Source organism: Coturnix japonica, chromosome 15 (genome assembly GCF_054131305.1).
Source record: "Coturnix japonica strain WE chromosome 15, WE-NBRP24, whole genome shotgun sequence".
Classification (NCBI taxonomy): Eukaryota; Metazoa; Chordata; class Aves; order Galliformes; family Phasianidae; genus Coturnix; species Coturnix japonica.
The window spans coordinates 2,911,722-2,929,179 of NC_140677.1; the positions used below are offsets into that span (position 1 = coordinate 2,911,722).

The 17,458-nt window shown below is 43.1% G+C and overlaps 1 protein-coding gene across 24 annotated transcripts in view; it reads right to left on the minus strand.

The window, feature by feature from the left end:
- CHL1 (cell adhesion molecule L1 like) overlaps nt 1–17,458 on the minus strand; it is a 108,154-nt gene that overhangs the window by 69,931 nt on the left and 20,765 nt on the right. For 14 of the 24 annotated variants that reach the window (XR_014934557.1, XR_014934556.1, XM_085516155.1 and 11 more), the window contains exon 2: nt 9,064–9,189. The exons of 2 other annotated variants lie outside the window; for them this stretch is intronic. The gene's annotated coding sequence lies outside the window, so the exon portion shown is untranslated. Of the gene's footprint in view, nt 1–3,692; nt 3,836–9,063; nt 9,190–14,574; nt 14,702–17,458 lie in introns of those variants that run through there. 8 more of the 24 variants (XM_015875297.3, XM_085516154.1, XM_085516153.1 and 5 more) reach the window with 2 other exon arrangements.

Sequence of the window (17,458 nt, forward strand, 5' to 3'; positions counted from 1 at the left end):
AGAATGACACGGAACAGAAAACAGAGCGAAGAGAGACTAAAGCTCAAGTTAATCCTTGCTCTGAAGCAACCTTTTCTCACTGATTTTTAATACTTCATGCAAGAGGGGAAAAACAAAGTTTTGGGCCTGAGCATTGCCAGCAAACTACAGGGAGCCCAAAGGCTACAGCTCAAAAGGAGAACTTCAAAAAACATGTCAAAAGCATTAGCAGTTTACAGGGAGACAAAAGGCCATGTTTGCATTCAAGCCCATTTGCTAAGGAAAGCATTTAATAACGAGTGGCATCAGGAGCATGCACTTTCTTGTGCCTGCTCCAGTACCTTCTTAATGCCCACAGTAGGATAACACCACTGCACTGCACATTATGGGATGCATGGACCCAGCAGCAGGTGCTGGATACACCCCCACCAACATGCCCCAGGGCCAGCAGTGCCCCCACCACACCCCTCCTGGGAACCACCCATGGATAAAGCCCTTGGTGTAAACCCAGAGAGAAACTAAAATCCTGTGTACTTAGTAGGTTTGGGGGGGGAAAAAAGAAAACCAGCATTTGGGGGATAAAAGTTGTGATGCTGGAATAGATTGGTTTGATGAGAACTCTTTTTTTTTTTTTTTTTTTTTGGCAGAGATAAACCATTTTTTAGAACAGCTTGTCAAGGAAATGAGGTTTTTACACTTTCAGTCTCTTCCGTCTATCCAGACACCTCAGTCACTGGCACACGGGGAATTTTCAAAAGGAAAAGTCTCAAACTAGCACCTCTACTGAGATAAAGGACATTGGAAATGCTGTTTTAGAGTAGCTGAATGGCAAATCCCAATATATTCACTTTCATGCCAGCCAGCCTGAGTGTAATCTAGGCTGGGAGTAACCCAGCATTATCTCCTGTCAGTTGGAGAAGACAGAAATTGCCTGAGCACTGCCTCATGCAGAGCAATGGGGAATGCAAGTCAGTTGGAAACCAAATCAGGCTTTTAGGTTCAGAGGTTGCAGAAAACCTTGTTCAGTTTTAAGTCACCTGGAGAGAGTTAACTCTCCCTGTAATTTTGGGCTGCATGGATATAATAACCTTCTTTACTCAAATCTGTTTTGTGGAGAGATAAATTAAAGCTGGTTACTGAAAGCAACCGTGCTATAGGCACAGAGCAGGTCAACACACAATCAAGATCTCTTCCATCATTAATTTATAGGATTTCTACTCTTCTTAGGTCTTCTGAAGGCAGTAAGTATTTATTGTAGGTATGAAACTTCCTTCAAAAGGTTTATCTCCCCAGCAAGTAGTTTGCCCAGAACTTCCATGCAGCAACAAAGACTTAGTCAAATTCAAAACTAAATCATTAAGCAGAAAGCAGTGCCTGCCTACTGTAAGAGGTTTCATAGCCATCCCATCTGCAGCCTGCCATTTGTTTGTTAATTTCCAAAGGGCAGATTATGAGCACAGACAGTATCCCTTTGTTCCACGCGAAGCACACTGGGAACATAACACGGGGTTCCCTATTAGCAGCCACCCTTCACCATGCGCTCTCACCCCCTGGGACAGCAGGACCTGCCATAACCTCCAACTGATGCAAACCCACAACAAGTGTTTATCTTGCAGCACTCTCTCCTGAGCTCTGGGTACAAATGAAAGCCCCTGCAGCAGCAGCAGCCCCACCAGCCGTTCTTTGGTATTTGTCAGGGCTCTGAGCCCCGTCATATGCAGGAGGATCACAAGCATCTGGCAGGTGTCTGCATGTGCCATGCAGCAGATTACAGAAAGAAGCCCTTTGGAAAAAGCATGCCTATTAAATCCGGAGGAGCAAGGACAGTATCTGAGTTCTTGGATTTAATGAGCCAGCGTCACTTAGAGCTTACTCTTAGCAAATGTATAAGGAAATAATTTCCTTGTAATGAACTCACATGGCAATTGGCTTTGCCCCTTCTGCGTGCTAATAATAATAAATTCCATCCAAATTACTTTGGGCAGCAGGTAGATGGAATACTCCAAGCCCAAGCTCTGGATGCAAGAACAAAACAGGAACTACGTTTTTTGTCTGTTTGTTCCCCCCATCCCCTCCCCTTTTCTTTGTTTAACCACACTCTGACTCAATCAGGGATTTTCTGGCAGAACACAGAACGCTCACCTTGGCAGGGAGGTGCTTAGAAGGAAATGACTTGTTCGCCCCAAACAGGCAGCAGTGAATAAATATGCAAAGTGAGATAACTTGAAGAGATATCTGCTCCACGGTAATGCTGCCACTGCACAGCCAAGGAAGACAGCACAGCCACATAAACACATTACCAGGCACCAGCTGTCAGCACAATTGAACAACAATCTATCTTATAGATCCATAGGAATAATTTCCACTGCAACAATTTTCGAGTTAGCATGACAGGATGGGTTTTGAGGAGCTATCTCAATAGCACAGCAGCATCTGAAGAAAATTCCTAAGTAATCTGTCACATTTCTGTCAAGACCCAGTCAGGACTACGCATCATTCTGTTACACATCAGATCTAAGGAAATGGAGTTGCAACCACTTCTAAGGTTAAGCTTTAACAAGCAGTCAATTTGGTCAGCTAAGGCACCGTCCTGTGAGCCCGCACAGGTGTCACAGAGACCAGAAACCACACAGGTACACATCGAGCATCCTTACCACATGATAAAGGAGGCTGAAGGGGGCAAGCAGCAGTCTGTGCATCCAAACATTCACTTGAGCAGACATTTCTCCATTACCATCCTAAGTGCTTATTGTGCGTGGGAGGCACAAGCACTTTGGAAAGCACATAGGATTTGAGAAGAAGAACCCAGGGCTGAGCCTAACATAAGCTGGCCCATCACCACTGCCCATATCAGCTTGGGGCAGTGCCCACACAGGGCTTGTTCTTAAAGCCATCAAGGCTGGAGAAGGGTGTCATAAGCAGCTTTCAGGCTGTCAGGAAGGAAGGCCATTTCTCACCCTTTTACAGACTGAAAGGGTTACTGATCCCTCAGAAATGATGTTTGCAATAACAGTAATGATTTGGGTCACAGACCCTCAATCTCTAAGCAATTGCTTCTCATATTTCTCTTCCTGGTAATCAAAAATAATATTCAGATAAAATTATGATTCCAAATTCTGGTCTCATCCACATTTTTTTTTTTCTTAATGTACTTTATTAGCATTTAATCTGAAAAGTTTTGAGTTCAAGAGGGTAAGGGATGGTCAAATGCTGCCACTATTTAAATGGGAAAGAGAAATATTATGCAGTTTGGATATGGTGCATTGGAAGACCAGCAACAGTGGTCAAACAATGGATTTAAGAACCCAGAGGAACACAACATGAGAAGAAATCAAATATATTTGTGAAGAACAAAGCATGTCAACACAATATTTCCGTTCTCTTTTAAATAAGGATAATCGCACTATTAGAAGAGGGGCTAAATACCTTTTGATGAAACAAAAAGTATTCTATTGCAATAAGAATATACACAGCCATAGAGAAACTTCTCCATTTGCTTCCAAACAGATGGAAAACACCAGTCCATCTCCACAGGGGACTGCACTTGACCTAGTTATTCGTGAATGACTTTGGTAACACAGATTCAGCACAGAGGAGCTTCAAGCCCTGCGGAAGATAGCACCAGCATACCAAGTGATCTCAGCATGTAGCTAAAGCATCAAAACTTGTAAAGATAATTAGGCAAAAAAAAAAAAATAAAAATAAAGACTTACCCAACGTTCAGTCTATTTTGGAAATAAACACCAACCTGAAGATGTGCTTTGTAAGGTAGGCAACACAAGTGAGAGAACATAAAGGTCAGAAAGGATAAAACCTAAACGTGAGTCAGCAGTGGGAGTCTGCCAGAGAGACAAGTGGTAGTTTGAGAAATGCTAACAGATGTTAACCACGGGACATGGAGGTAATTATTCATATCAGGTTTAAAAAACATGACCTAGAAAAAATGGTATTGGCTCAGTCCATGAAAAGGGAGGTCCAAAGTGTAGACATAAAGGCTATCTTCCAACATAAAACATGTTTTAATTAAGAAAATCATGACTGTACTTCATGAGCATGAGAAGTAACTGTTTTAACGCACATTAAAAGGAAAAATGCAATTAAAACTATGAGTTATACAGAATAATCAATGGAATATGTTCTCTCTAAGGAAGCTGTTGGGACCATCACTTGAAGGCTGCAAGGTCACCTAAATGACCCTGTATGCTCCTGGGTCAGATTTGCAATCCAGCACTTTTGCTGTCAAAAACATCAAGGAAATAATAGCTTACATCATTTCCACTGGAACAAAATAATGGGGAAACAATCATTTGGCACAACTAAGCACTGCTGCTCAGCACAACCCCATCCTAACATAACACAAATATTAAAGAAAGATAACATTACTGAAGTCAGGTCATCTATGGACAATCAGCTGTCATCCTTCAGAGTTTGCAATGATTCTGTCCATAAAGGCACTTTCCATCCCAATTCTCCCTGCTTTCCTAAGATCACATAGATAAAACCAAGATAGAAAAAGCTACCACATCACAGCTCTGCTTAACATCCCTGTATAGGACTGGCTTCCTAACATGAACTGCCTTCCAGAATAATCCCTTCAGGAGGACGAGGGTGGCATGTAATACAGTTCCTTCACTGCAGTAGTTTACATTGCATATACTTACTCATTTTTCTTAACTCACTGTGCATTTGGTAATCCTGTATGGTACTTCCCAGGACAGCTTATTTCAACATCAAAACTCAGTTTTATATTTCAATTTACTGAACTGATACATGAACTTTGCTGATGTTCAATTGTATTTCTGTGATTTTATTAACTCATTTATATGAAACTGTACCAGTCTCTTGCCAATCTGTTTCTTCTACATCTCTGTGTATATAGTAATACAGCAGATATATTTGAAATAATAGGAATAACAAAAGTAGAACTTTGTACGATTATAGCTAACAGTGCACAAAATAAGACATGGTTAATAATAAATAGTAACATTACATCAAGAAATACCATCAGAAAGTTGATTTTACACGGCATATTAAAGACTTGATGGCTCAGGAGATTGGTAATAGAATAAAAAGCCTTTTATCTCAAGGTCATCAATTCCAATACAAGTCAGACTGATAGCAACTGAAAGCCATTTGGTGGGAGCATTAATGAGCCCAGCCTCGTTTCTAAAAATTTAAGAACAGCCATAACATTCAGCCCTTCCTCCTACCTCTGACAGCAGTCAATACAGAAATCATATGGAGGCACTGCACCCATCTGGCTGGTGGAGCCGTATTCCCCTCGTTACACACTGCCAGCCTCAGGCTATTGCTATTTTAGCAGTTTCCTAGCAGGTATCCATTTGTTCTGTTCCAAAATTCAAAATCCTCAGTGCTGCCAACTGTTTCTTTTATTGCTTGGAGGACTGAAAAACAGAACTGGGCTTTCAGCTCCCTGCACAACCACTTCAGGTGATACACGAGCAACACTCAGGTCATTTGCTGGAGCCATAACAATCTGATACACTAATAGATTACCTTTTTTGCTGCTACACAACCTCTTTTTTCCTGGTTTGTATCCAAGACAGCCATGCCAAAGCAAGGCAATGCACTGGGAAAGAAAAGAATCATAGTGCAAACTAGAGCAGCTGTTGAGCTCATCAACTCCCTCATCAACCAACAAACAAAGCAAGCCACATCTTGTGCAACTTCACAAGCAAACTCAACATCATTCAGAATAAAACTCCTGGTATCATTTCCCTTGTTCCAGTGAAATCCTTAATTTAATATTGGCTGTAATATTAACATGATGCAATGCACTGATAAGAAAACCACTGATGATATTCCCTCGCCTGAATTTTTTATGCTGAGCTAGTATATGTATATATACACACACACATACACACTCACACAGTTCCATGGTCAAATGTCACTGTTTGCATGTGCAAACTAACTGTCCAGAACATCAACAAGTGTCTGCTGGCAGGTATAAATGGGGACATCCAGAAGCAGCACCCAGTGCAATGTGCAGTAAAAGGATGCGTTTTCACCATGATATCTATTTGATACCCATTGATTTCTTTCTGAACTGGGGCATGCAAATAAGCTCCCCAAGTCAAAATTATTCCTAACTGTAAAAACTATCAACCTCACAACTCAAGTAACTTCCATTTGCAGTGCCCAGGCTTTGGAGGGCTGCTTTGCCTCTCAGAAACTCTACTGGATTAATTTTGAAGGTAATTGGGTGCTAAAAGATGCCATTTACAACCAGCATGGGTTACAATGTCTGGGTAATCAATTCCCTTAATGCAGTTTTCCCCTCAGCACAGCACAGGTGCCTAATTGCTGTTACAGAGCCAGCTCTGGTGCAGGGCAAGTAGTGGAAATCCTCCGGCTCCCACTTTCTGGGCAGTCTGTCCTACCCCCAGAACTTCCCATAGAGCACAGGAATGGCTCCATCATACCACAAAGAATCTCATCTGCAGCTCCAGCAGACAGAATTTGTTCATGGCAAATACAACCATGAGCTTTCAAGGTTCATCATCATGGAAGCTCTCTGTATGACAAACGTAGTATGAACAGCCAAACCCACCACCCAAGCCACACGTGTCCCACTGGTATTGGCTGGTCCATAATGCTGATGGCCAACTTGAATTTTCCCTTGCAATTGATCAAGTCTAAACCTACTCCAATTTGCAAAGGGCAAAGCTAGAGACTGCCCTGTTACAAGAGGAGCCTCGCAGCCTGCCACACCAAATGGATCTACTTATCCCATGTCTGCCTGGAAAACTGTCAGGAGTACAGAAATCTGAATTTAAGCAGATTTCAGAGTGTGGAGAATTCCCGAATCCATCAGTTAAGGTCATTAGCTCGTGTGACACACCTCGCTGAAGTCAATTTTCAGAGATAAGCGTGTGACAACCTGACTGGAGGAATTCTCCCGTAATGTATTATTAATTCATTTATTATTACAGTTATTATAATCTTTATGTGGGGGCACTGAAGCTCAATTTGTTCTATCACAGCTAAAGCTTTTAATGAGCCCTTACTTCTTCTTGGGATAGGAGCTTCATTCAGCAGCTCTGCGGCTTTTAGTGAGTAGAAAATGACACGACGGTGTGTCCAATTTACAAAGGCAGCTCCACACACTGTGCCCTGAATTTTACATGCAAACAATGGGACAACTAACTTTCAAACTGCAGAGCATCTCTTAAAATGTAATGGACTCACATATTCTAAATATAGGAAGGCTTATAAGCCAATGTATCACAACGCAGTGAAATCTTAATGACAATTGCCCTAGCTGAGAAAGAGGAGTGTGTTTAAATAAAAAGGCCCTGTGTAAATGCACATATTTGCAGGGCAGATGTGGGAGCATATATTAACTTAACTCTCAGCCCCAACTGAATGGCTCCGGGTTCATCCCTTGGTCACAGGGCAGATCTCAGACAGGCACTGGCTGAGCGGGGGGAAAGGGCAGAGCCTGCAGAGCAATGGGAAAGCTGTGAGCAGAGGGGAGGAGAGCAGCACACTTCCCAAACACACATGTCTGACGCATAGGGCCGAGCACACAGATGGAAAGAAAGGCTGCATCGCTGGGCGACCTTTCCTGCTTGGAGAGAAGGTCAGAGACAACAATCTGTGCCAGTTTACACTCAGAACGTTACGCCTACACTTCCAGTATTTCTCCTTTGAAATGGAGAAGCCCAACTCATGTGATGCCTCATGGAAAACACAGGAGGATCTATTTTTTTTTTTTTTAATTAGGGGGGAAAAAAGCACATGTTTTGAGGGATTGCGTAAGAATAATCAAGACAAATCATCCCACAAAGAAAAAAAAGCAGAGGAAACCTTTATTCTCTTTGCTCATGCAGACCTAGCAAACAAGCAGCCTTCACAGGGTGACCTTTCCAGATGGTTGGTCTTGAAAGAGAGAAACTTTCTAAGCTAACTTATGGACTGACACAGTGAGCTCCTGTTCAGAGCTTCTCCTAAGGAAGGAGAATCAAAATGCCATCAGATTTTTTAGAGGCACACAGCACCCGAATCCCACTGCTTGATTAGTCGAGGTTTATCAGAAATCAGTATATTATTCTTCATCTGAAACTACCACTGGATGCAAATAAAAGTATAACAACAGTAAGAAAATAAAGGAAATTAGAGCAGCATGCTGACAGGCCTCATTTCATCAGCAACTTGTTGATATAAATTTCAGAGACCACAACAATACACAAAATGAAATTCAGCAGTAGATGCAGTGTTCTCCACTCTGCCCTCTGCAATAGTAAAGGGCGGGGAGAAGAATAAAGGAAACAAGAAGACCAATAAGAAACAAGCAGAAGAAATAGCATTTCCAAAGAAGTAATAATTCCTGTTGCAAAAAAAGTCTCAAAGCTCCCATTAATTAAAACAAATGGGAACTTCTTAGTTAAGCTCCACACATTGGTAGTGCAGACTCTTTTGTCATCAGCCACAAACAAGAAACAGAACAACAACGTATAGATTTGTAGCAAATACTATTTAGGAAAATAAATTGTTTGAATCCCTTTGCCAGTGCTTTTATTCCCTCTACACACATCTCTTTACAGAACAGGTCCAAAGGCACTGAAATTCCCATAAGAAGCAACCCTAGTGAGGTCCAGCACACAAACACCTTGAAGGCTCCCAAACCTCCTTCCCCCAGTAAACACCTCTTGCCCACATATCACCAAGGCTCTTCCTTCCCTACTTTTTCAGTGCACCATGAGGCAGCTGTAAAGAGAGCGAGGTGCAGAGAGCAACACACTGTCACTCACTGCCCCAGTGGCCACAACCACTGGAGAGTAGGAAGGAAGATTTGCTTGGAATAAATCTGGATAACAACACTATTTTTCCAGCAGGTTGAAGAACCAAATGGATTTGAGGGGCTTTTCCAAAGAAAAAAAACACAAGTCCCTTCCGTGAGAATCTACTACAGGCTTGGCTTTATATAATATTTTATAGATAATCACATAATATCATAATCACATGAAATTATTCCATAGCATGTACAATTTTACAGACACAATTATGCTACTACAGTAAGTACATTAGAGAAAAAGTATCCAACAGGGATACAATACTTACAAAGACTTTAACTGTTACCATTCAGAAATAAAGGATGGATTCTCAGCAGTCCCCCCAGCTGCTCTTTCATCAGCTCTCAGTCAATTCGCAGTTCACACCTGAATCATTCTCCCCACCTCACAGCATCTAGAGAGAAAGACAGATGTGTGAGTTGTCATATATTGCATTCATCTAAAAACAGCATCTTTATCAGTGCCACTCCTTTGATTTCATTCCCCCCCCCCATACATCACTGAATTTTGAAGTCATCTTCATTGCCCTCCACTTAGCTGGAAAAGGATGGGGCTTTCCACATTTGAATGATAGAAGCAGCATACCAAATGGAACAGGAAAATGGGCTGAAGTTAGATCTGATTCTGATTCTCAATCTGCTTTGTGACCTTGGAATGAGGCACTTGTCCATGGCTCTGTTTCTCCTCTTTCTTTGCCTTTCCTATGTCCTTAGATTACAAGCTTCCTAAAGCCTGCTAAGTGTTTATCTGGTACCAACCAGATAAGAGTCAGTATTCACAGGAACCACCAGATAACACAAAAGCAGAAATAATAAGTCTTATCAATCATTACTCTTCTAATGAGATACAAGATTTCAAAGTAATTTCCAATGGTTACTTTCATTTAAAATATAAAAGTCTCACGAAAGAAGAGTACATTCGAGATTCACTGGCTTTCTGTGTGTGTTCCCCTTCCCCACCCAATAACATTCCTCCCTCTTTCAAACAAGCTGACGAAGAGTTACATTTCAGTATCCTTCCTTGGTACAACATCCCTCTGCTCTTCAGCTGGCGCCTCATTGCAGAGCTGTTGCAGGCTCCTGCTCAGCATCTTACTGTGACAATGCTCTGCTACATGCTGATAGCAGCAATGGGAATGAGGAGACCCAAGTCTCATTTCACCATCTGCAGACAGACTTCTTCCCCCCATGGACAGACCTAAAGCATTTCTCCAAGCACACACACACCTCCTTTCCCACAGCCTTCCCAACTCATATTTAAACACTTTGCTATTTTGGTGTATACAGCCAGAATTAGCATACAGGGATGTACATGCCTATGCTTCATACCACACACCATCTCTCATCTTCCAGGTAGGTTCTGTGGTTACGGGCACATACTGAGCATTTATATGAACTTCCCTGTCAAAACAACTGTATGATTTCACTAGACCACAACTCACTAAGATATACATTTCAGAGTTCAACCCATTTGTCAACAAACTGTTTTCTGACATGAGTAGAAAACATTCCCCAAAGCTTTGCAGTGATTTAGGAACTGGACTTCAACTTCCAGCTGATCCTTAATCCTTCTTGACGCCTACTGAGGCTTTAGCACAGAAATGTTTACTCTCCTGCTGGCAGCCTACAGCCTTTTAGAGAGTCTTTACCTTTCCAAAGTAATGCATCTGCAATTTGTAATGCCAAATGCAAATTGCCTGATTTACAGCTTGTGCCAGCTGGGTACAGCCCAGCCAAGTCTGGTCCAAGCAGTGCAAGACATGCCTCAGCTAGAGAGGGAACAAGCGCAAGCCCAGGCCAATGCCACTCACCGGAGCTTAAAAAGTAGAGTAGAAAACAATGCAAGCAGTGCAAAACAGAGGCTACCTCAAGGATATCATCTTATCACAACACTATGTTTAGAGAACTCAGGACCAGAGATGCTGTTACAACATCATGCCCAGACTTCCTGCCTTTGGCTTTCCTTTCCTTGGCTACCTCTACATTAAACCAGTTTCCCTGTAATTGATTAAAACATCATCTTCAAAGTAAAAAAACAAAAAAACAGGTTTTTTTTTTAATCTAATCTTTATTTTTAATCTAACCCAAAAATCACAGCAGAGAGTAGTAGCTCAAATGCTTTCTACCCAAGTTCTTTTTAATCAGCCATCTCCTGTCGTCAGCAGCTGTTTGTCTGCTGCTCCCACTTACACTGTGCATCTTGGACTTATCGATTGAGCAAGCTTTAAATTACAGCTCTCCACAAGGAAAAAAAAAAAAAAGCAGAAGAAACTGTAACAGGAAAGAACAGATCCAACAAAGGATTTCTGAAGGGCTGCTTGCTTGTGCTAAGAGAAAATCTTTATAGAATTTCCTGGAGAGGAGGTCTGTGGGACTGAAGTTATCAGTGGGCTGCATGAACAGAGGATGTGTAAATAGAGCTCATAGGCTGAGTGTAAGGATTTATATAGAAAATGGTTCTAGTGGAAAGCATAGGAAAGCTTGGCAAAATAAGTGAAAAAGTAAAATACAGTATTGGGAACCTAACCTGTATCACTGGATGCTTTTTCACTTCAAAAGAGCCAGTAACTTTTGACTGTTCTTCTTTCAGTTATAGTATAAACCTAAAGTGAGAATTCAGCACTCCCCAAAACCACAAAATAACATTAGCATTAGGAAGGCAGAGTAGGAACCAGGCTTTCAGTGCTCAGGTGCACCTCCAGCAGCTTTCTGCCCATGGCTTTCACCTTTGGCTTTCATGAGAGAGCATTCAAGCAAAGGGACAAAGCTGACCCTACACCTCCACAATCCTCCCCCACATTACAGCCTACATCCCATACTCTGACACCGCAGCAGGTGATCCCAAATCCTTTCAAAGTTCATCATCCGATGAAGGGGAACCAACATTTTACTCAAGTATCTTTTGTAACCTGAAGGAAAGAGTCTTCCTTAGCAGGAAGTGTCCATCACCCCCAGCAGGAAAGCTCCATCATCCTCCCCATGGGTCACATACACAACAACAGGCACCTCATACTTAGGCAAAGGTTGGCAGCAAATTCGCAGCTGCAAATGTCTTAACAAGCCCACATTTAGCATCACAGTAGAAAAGAAAGCATTGCTGAAACAAAGCGCATCTTAATGAAAACAAACGTCTCACAGTCTGTGCTGAGAATGTAACCTGCTGTGTGGTTTTTCATGCCTTGCACACAAAGGAAAAATACAGCCTTATAAATTGGGATTTACGGCGACTGTCCTGAAGACCTCATAGCCTGAATCACAGTGGTTATGTGCCCCAGTCTTGTAAATCTGTTGTGATCTTTAGAGATGAAATGGAAAATTGGGATTTAGTTTCCTCCGTGTGCACTCACAAAGCGCCTGCATGTCCATCTGGATTCACAGTGCTGCTCCTGCCTCCTGCTTCCCAATGGCAGTTACTGTTACAAACACAGCCACTTTGGTCTCCAGATGCCCAGAAGGTTGGGGGGAACTGACAGATTGGAGCTGGGAGCAAAGAAAGCTTCACACCGCAGATGGCACCGGCAGCGCTCCCACTCAAGGCCAGGATGTGGGGTGTCTGCTGCAATGTGACCTTCCTGCTCAGCCACTTGCTTCTCCCTATAAGGGTGAGCACAGGGCAGGACAAAGCCCCAGCGCTGCTTTAGCTGTGCTCCCGCAGCACAGCTCTGCTGGGCAGCTCTGCTCAGCCTATCAGTGCAAGTGGCAAGGAGGAATATGCTTAGCTTCAGCATATTTCTTTTTTTCCCCAAGCAATGCAAAGATGCATTTACCTGCTTGGAAAACAGCAGAGTATTAATTGGCAAAATGCAGCCACTGGAAAAGACTGCTGTCCTTGGAATGGGAGGCTGGATGCCACACAGGAAGTACAGATGTGCTAAGGGAGCTCTGCAACGACAACGTCAAACTAATGCCAAATACACACATTTAATTAATTTTTTTCCCCAAGGAGGAAAAAAAGGCAAGAAGGAAGGAGCTCTTAATGATTAAAGAAGCAAACATTTTCAGATATAGTTCTACCCATGCACAATATGAACACAATCCAGCAAAACTATGGAGAAAAGCCTGTACAACAGTCAGTTTTCCTACCCCTTCAATATTTCAGTTTTAGCAGCAGTAGCACAGAACTAATTTTACAGGAATAAAACCCAAATGTCTAGTTCAGTTTTCAATTTGCCCACTTGGGAAAAAAATGGGAACAGAAAGAGCGTATTTGGGATCAATCTCTCCTTTAGAACATGGTGGTTCCTATCACTGCAAACGCAGTATGGCAAATGTCTCAAGTATCTCTTTATTTGTTACTGGAAGGGTTGCCATTGCATGGAGTGAACCTTGAATACCAATCACAGCTGTCTAAGACCATCACACCGTGTTAGCCAAACAATTTATGTGATTTACCGTACCAATAAAAGAAGGCAAGCATGAGTAAGTTTTCATAAATCAAGCTTATTGGGCCAGATTCTGACCCACGATTATTCAGGCATACAAAACGCTGCAGCTCATTACAGGTACAGAACTCACTGATCTTAGCAGTAGCGACATATGGCTTCAGAAGCTGTTAAGACAGGTACCAGAAGAAAAATCAACCTGGCTCTAACACATGTACAAGGGCTGATGCATACACACATCTTTTCGCTGGCTTGTTGCTAGCTAGGCACATCACAGACATTTTCCCTAAAGGGAGTGTCAAGGTCTATGCAAAGGCACTGGACTCTCATGTACAGCATAGCCCCAGGACCTTGGCAGGAAGGCATTCAGTGGTTCAACCCAGCACCATGACACACATACGTATTGATTTCAGATTTACAGTGGACACCAGCATAATCGCCCCTTGTGGAAAATGGTGGCTGCTAGGAAATCACCTCCATCAATACTTCCCTCCTTGGTCACTAAATCCTGATAGTCAATAAAAGTCAGAGAGCACGACTGATGCTATCACAGCAGCTTGTGCATCCTTGGGGTAAAATCTGGCACGCTCAGTGTCTGCCTATTAGTTAGAACGATTTTGCAATTAAAATCCCCAAGGCATACAGCACACTTAAACTTGATTTTAATAACCTAATGCACAACGTATCTGTGTGTTGCAACCTCTCCCCGGGCTCTTTAATATGGCATACGCACAACTAAATAGCACCCAAGCTGGAAAAAGGATTTCTTTTGAACTGGAAAACACAACCTCACAAGTAGCTCAAACATATACTTTATTTCCCATACAGCCCATGCATTCCTATTGCAACATCAGGGCTTCAGGAAACAACGTAGACAGAAAACTGAGTTTTGTGCTTACCAGATTAAAAAAGCAGATTTCAGTTGTTCACACATGCCAAAATACCCAGTCAGTCATCCTCAGTAATGCTGAAGCAAGACTTCAGCTGAGATTGATCTGTGTAAATACAAATGCTTCAGCAAAGCTACATCACCTGACAAATGATTTCCCTAATTAAAAATTGTAAGCAGATCATAACCAGATTTAACTGAGGATGCTCCACAACACAGAAGTCAATCATAAGACGACTGCCATGACACACAAAGTGAGAAAGGATCAGAAAGGTTTAACCTGCGAGGCTAACCGCAAGTAATCACACACACTAATAAGTACCTTATTTAACATTTAAAATGAATAAAGCTGCAAAATAAGCAGACTGGAAAGATTCCCAAATCAGGCTGATGATTTATCAATTAACTTCTCTTAAGACAGAACTGTAAAATTACTGTCTTGCAACCAGAAGGAGATAAAAATCAAAAGACGGAAGTTGTTCACTATTACAGACTTGTTAATGTCTGACCTTGGTTTGGTCATCAGCTCTCTGCCTGCCCATAAGATGGTCAGCCCACGGAAACAGAGTGATACTTGTTCATGCGACAATCTTGAATCCTTATGTAGCACTTCTTGTCAGCAAATCTGCAAGCATTCTGCAAAGAAGGACGGCTTTGTTATCCCCAATTCAGACAAGGAAATTGCAGCAGCAGGATAATTGCAGAGCCAGAAATAACACATCCAAGTCCCAGGCTAATGGCCTAACTGATAAGTAACAGCACAGGGCATTTTATTAATGCAGAAGACAACTGAGGTCAAGATGAGCCATTTCAGCACTGCTACTTTTGAACTGCTGAAAGTGCAAAGAGAAAAGCACAACTGCAAACTACATCAGTCAGTCCAATTAGTTCTTTACATTGGCCTTTGAGACTGAAAGCACACCATTAACTCCTTCTATCCACAAATATGTACAAAGACAGCACACGAATGATCCTCTATATCCTGAGAAGCTATTAAGCACACGCTTAAGATATCATGCTACAACAAATGCTTAGAGCCCAGCACACTACCAAGAGAATTTTGTCTACCAGGAAAAACAAATGTTTCTACTGAGAAAAAAGCACTTATAGAGAAAGGCAGCAGTAGATATAAGTGCTTTAAACCAGCTTAGGATCACCCACGAAAGACAGAGGTCACAATCTAGTAATAAAGAAGGAACTGCTTACCCCCTTTCCAGGATCAGGGCTCACTAAAGACTCCAATGGAGGTGATCTCCAAGTGGAGATCCTCCCCTTGCAGTGACAAGCCCTTAAATGAGGTCAAGGGAGTAGAGCCAGGGCCCTACCCATAGGGCAACACAGGTGAATTGCTTCCACCTGTGCTCCCAGGGCTGGTTATGCCCCTTCACCAGGTGCTCAATCACTGCTTCAGGCCATGACTGAACAGGTCCCATACAGTACTTTAGAGGATTAAAAACTGTAACAGCTCGGAAACATGCTTGCAGACCAAAGTTCTCCTTAGAACAGAGAAAACTACTGTCAATGCATGGAGCTCTGCTGTGTAACAGGCAGTGGATTGGCTGCGTGCTGGTGTTTGTGTGTCAGAAACAGATGATGAGGATGCTGCTGCTGGGGGTGTCTGCTGCCAACCTGATCAAGAACAGGAGACAGATAAAGCCTTGTTCAGCCTTTACAAGGAAACCACACAGTGGCCTTTATCCACACTGATATCTGCTAAAAAGGCAACTGGAGGTGCACAAGCAACCTGGATTTCATAAATAAATCAAAGAAAATGTTGATGCTGGACTTCAGAGGAGCAGAATTTGGCTCACTCACGGAACTAGCAGGTGCAATGCCATGGCCAGCTGCCCTGGGGAGCAAAAGGGCTCAAGAAGCTCCTTGATCTTCCTGAAAAACCTCAAAAGCCCAAGAACGATTCACTCTCATGCACAGGAAGTGGAGCAGACGTGGCAGAAGGCTGAATTGGCTGAACGTGAATCTCTGACTGAGCTCAAACACAAAAAGTAAGTGAACAGAAGGTTGAAGCAGGGATAGCCTGCACAGGAGGACTACAGAAACCTTGCCCAGTCCTGCAGGGGTGGAATTAAGAAAGCCAAAGCCAGACAGAGCTGGAACTGGCAAGAAATGGAGTGGTCAAGACAGGTTCAACTCATAGGTACACCAGCAGCAAAATAAAGAATCACAGAATCACAGAATCACAGAATTACCCGGGTTGGAAGGGACCTCAAGGATCATGTAGTTCCAACCCCCCTGCCTAGCAGGGCCACCAAACATACACCTTTACTAGATCAGGTTGCCCAGGGCCCCGTCCAACCTGGCCTTGAACACCTCCAAGGACGGGGCATCCACAACCTCACTGGGCAGCCTGTTCCAGGACCTAACCACTCTTCTAGTAAAGAACTTTCCCCTAACATCCAACCTAAATCTTCCCTCCTTCAACTTAAAACCATTTCCCCTAGTCCTGCTATTATCAGCCCTTTCGAAGAGTTTACTCCCTTCCTGGGAGTAAGTTCCCTTCAGGTATTGAAAGGCTGCAATGAGGTCACCCCGCAACCTTCTCTTCTCCAGGCTGAACAAACCCAACTCCCTCAGCCTGTCCTCATAGGGGAGGTGCTCCAGCCCCCTGATCATCTTCGTGGCCCTCCTCTGGACCCTTTCCAAAGTCTCCATATCTTTTTTGTACTGAGGGCTCCACACCTGGACACAGTACTCCAGATGGGGCCTCACAAGAGCAGAGTAGAGAGGGACGATCACCTCCCTATCCCTGCTGACCACCCCTCTCCTGATGGAGCCCAGGATCCCATTTGCTTTCCGGGCTGCCAGAGCACACTGCTGGCTCATGTTAAGTTTCTCATCTATCAGGACCCCTAGGTCTTTTTCTGCCGAGCTGCTCTCAAGGACAACTCCTCCCAGCCTGTACAGGTGCCTGGGGTTCTTCCGGCCCAAGTGCAAAACCTTGCACTTTGCCGTGTTGAACCTCATTAGGTTCACCCGAGCCCAGCTTTCCAGCCTGTCAAGGTCCCTCTGAATGGCATCCGTTCCCTCCACCGTATCGACTGCACCACTCAGCTTGGTGTCATCAGCAAACTTGCTGAGGGTGCACTCCATTCCCTCATCGATGTCATTAATAAAGATGTTAAAGAGCACCGGTCCCAAGACAGACCCTTGAGGGACACCGCTCGTTACCGGCCTCCACCTGGACATAGAGCCATTGACCACCACCCTAAAGGCCAAAGAAAACATCAGATCTTTCTGAAGAGATGAAGAGAACTACTGACAAAGGGTGCAGAAAAGGATAAGGCATTCAGTGGCTGTTTGCATCACTTTTTACTGAGAAATCTTGCTCTTAAGCCATCTATGTCTGCTTTCATAATATATTTGTCCAGGACAAAT